Source organism: Manduca sexta, chromosome 23, assembly GCF_014839805.1.
Source record: "Manduca sexta isolate Smith_Timp_Sample1 chromosome 23, JHU_Msex_v1.0, whole genome shotgun sequence".
Lineage (NCBI taxonomy): Eukaryota > Metazoa > Arthropoda > Insecta > Lepidoptera > Sphingidae > Manduca > Manduca sexta.
The window spans coordinates 14,664,716-14,667,972 of NC_051137.1; positions in this window are offsets into that span (position 1 = coordinate 14,664,716).

Sequence of the window (3,257 nt, forward strand, 5' to 3'; positions counted from 1 at the left end):
GTATATCCTTGATTCGTATTCAGAATGACAAATTCCTATAAGTTTTTTTAGGTAAATGAGAGGTCAGTGGACATGAATTAGCTCGTTAAAATAATCTACAGCTCGATCAGATTTTACACAATACGTACTTAACTTGTATGCTGCGAATAATTCGGCAAATCACTCACCGGAAATGGATACAGTATTTGTATGAAGCCTTTGGAGCGTAATCCCAGTTTCCGATCGCACGCGGTACCGCGCACTCGCGAGCGCGGAAATAGCGCTGACATTAGTTTTCCCGCCAAATGTGGGCCGCATCGCGTTCCATTTACACAATTCCGGAATAATGTCGTTGTAGTTAAACATTTTTTAGACTTCAATTACAATGTCCCATTTGTGGTAAATATATGTATTTTTGGAGGAATTGAATTACCCACTTCCATATTTAGCTATCTATCTATATTTAGCTTTCCATATTTACCTAGTAATGAGCCTATTTTTATTTCTTTCATTAATATATATTGTATTTTTTATTAATATTTTAACTATGTACTATACAACTTAAACTTATATTTTCAAAATTATTTTGATGTCATTAATGTTTAATTTAATATTATAATATTATATTTACACTTTAATCCTCGTAACAGCTCTTATTTTTATTTAATTTTCCCTTAGAGCTGTTTTATGAATTGTTGATCTGTGTAGCTATAAAATAATAATCATTCAGACTACAAACGATCTTTAAATACTCGGGGAACACTTGAACGCACTTAAAACGAATGCATCAAGAAATAACCAATGTTTACAACCGCACTTCCGTTCCTTGTTTCAGTCTTTAACATTGGTACTAGAATATATTAATCAATAACAGAAGTAAATCTTAGTATTCAAGTTATAAAATTAGGTTTTTGAAATATGAGACTTAAAAAAAGTTTTGTTTGGTAGGGCTCATGTTTCTTTACTTACGATGTTTAAAAACTTTAATCATTGTTGTTCTTAGTCAGAGTACCTTACAAAAAAAAAAACAAAACATTAGTTTTTCTTAAATACCATATAATAATATCCTTTTACATTTGAAAAGGACTATATTCTCGACTTAGTGCTTTTCGTTGTATTTCACGTTTTACCAATAAATCAAAACTTTGCGACCTGAAAACAAAACAAAAATAGTGTTGGAATGTAAACAACACCCTTCCATAATGATTGACCCAGTTGCTTCATCCACATTACGACCTGCCACTTTGAATAAAAATAACGATTCTATGATTATTGCTCTTGTATAATGATTGCGAACCAATTTTAGTCTATCCACGTAGTCTTACTTGCATTGTTATAAGTTATAACGTATTTGTTTCACAGTTCCCAAAGTGTCATTACTGCAATTTTTGCACTTCATTCGTTGCCAAAGCTTTTCAAACTACTCAAATCTCACAGAAATGGATCATAGATGTATTGAAACCAATTGTTAAGATTAGTTTATAACATCGCATTAGTATTAACTGTTAGATATGGCGTTATGATATACTTATGTATAAATAAATAACCCGAATCGAGGGACTAGGACGTCAAGCCGCAAACCACTACTCCACGGATAAATTAATAAATAGGGTTGAAACTCAATGACAGAGATTCATCACGGAAATGAGCGATGGCTTTACTGTAGGGACGAGAATAGAGCTCGTAAAATATTGTCGCGTGTCCCTTAAACGTAGGAAATCAAATGGGACGTGCATCACACATGATTAGACGAAGTGCCGCGATGGTATTATTTTTAAAGCTTGGTTACATATGTACGATATGGTTTGAAATTTGGTGAAATGGGGTGGATTCCAAACCTAGTAGGTCTACTTTCATTCCAGTAGAAATAATTGTCTCTCTTCTCTCTCCTGTAGTTATAAATTATGAGTTGTTAAATCTATAAGGTGATGTCAACTTTAGGTAGAGTTGCGCTTATCCTTTGTTTTTTAAACCCACTAAACTTAATTTTATTTATTTATCAAAATAAAAGTATTAAGTTTTCGGATTTTATCGTTTTTTTTATATTACAATTTTCTCCCGGCGTTTCGAAGTCGTTGCAGCCTTCATGGTCACAGACGGAATTTATTTATTTTTGAATTTTAGTTATTTCAATATTTTTGTACATTTTCAATGAGCCGTAATAAAAAATATAAAGAATATAATCACTACGTGGTTCAAAGCGCTCACAACTAACATTAGTGAAACATGAGCAATACGTTTTCAAAAATACAGTCACAAAAACAAACAACCAAAAATCATAATACTCATAAAATCGTAAACTACAATTTTATAGGATAAGTACGAAAACTAAAAATGGAATCAAAACGCTGACTCATTATTACAAGGTCCTATATTAATTACTTATGTTGAAAACATTAAAATTAAAATTTTCATGTTGATAAAAATTACAAAAGTAATTATTCATAGTTCCCGCTTTATTTATCTTTCGGGATTTAAAATTGTCCCTGATAAAGACTTCGAATAACACAGGGAAGTTCATTATGAAATTAAATGTTTTTGCAGTTAAATATAACAATAAATCTTTCTAATCGTAGATCATTGCTTGAATTTAGGAAGAAGGTATATATAATGTAACCTACTACTCTTTAAATGTTACTATACACTTATTTCATACGGTAGATACCTACATTTATACGATGTTGTATCGATAATTTGGTCGCTGACGATTCAGATAAAAATAGAATGTACTAAATATAATAATTAGATCTCGGTAGCGAAAGGCATAGATAATGCATTGAGCTGTGAAAGATAATTTAAAAAAAAATGACGACACTCAAGTAATAGCTTGTAGAGTCAGTGGATCAATTTTGAGATAAATTCATATTTTGATTAAAATTTAAATTAGAATAAGCTTAGATATGATAATAAAGTTGAAATATCCAAATAAATTGTGCCTTTGAAAAGTGTTTTGTTAATTTGGTACATGAGATCATTCGTACCTTGGTCGCTCTGTAAAAAAAGTAATACAAAACTAATACCTAAATATTTATTTCGAAGGGGAATCTCCCATGTTACATTGTTCATATACAATCAGTCTAAGATCGTCGGTCCGTGCGCGTACACGGTTATTTTAGTCGCGCCCTTCATACGGCACCGCGGAAAATGTTATACAATAGGTAGTATACAATTAATCTTATGTTATTAATAATACTTAGTGACAAATAATGATAATAGAATAGATAATTAATTATTGTTACAAAGAGTGTTACAGTCTAAATACATATAAAAAAATACTT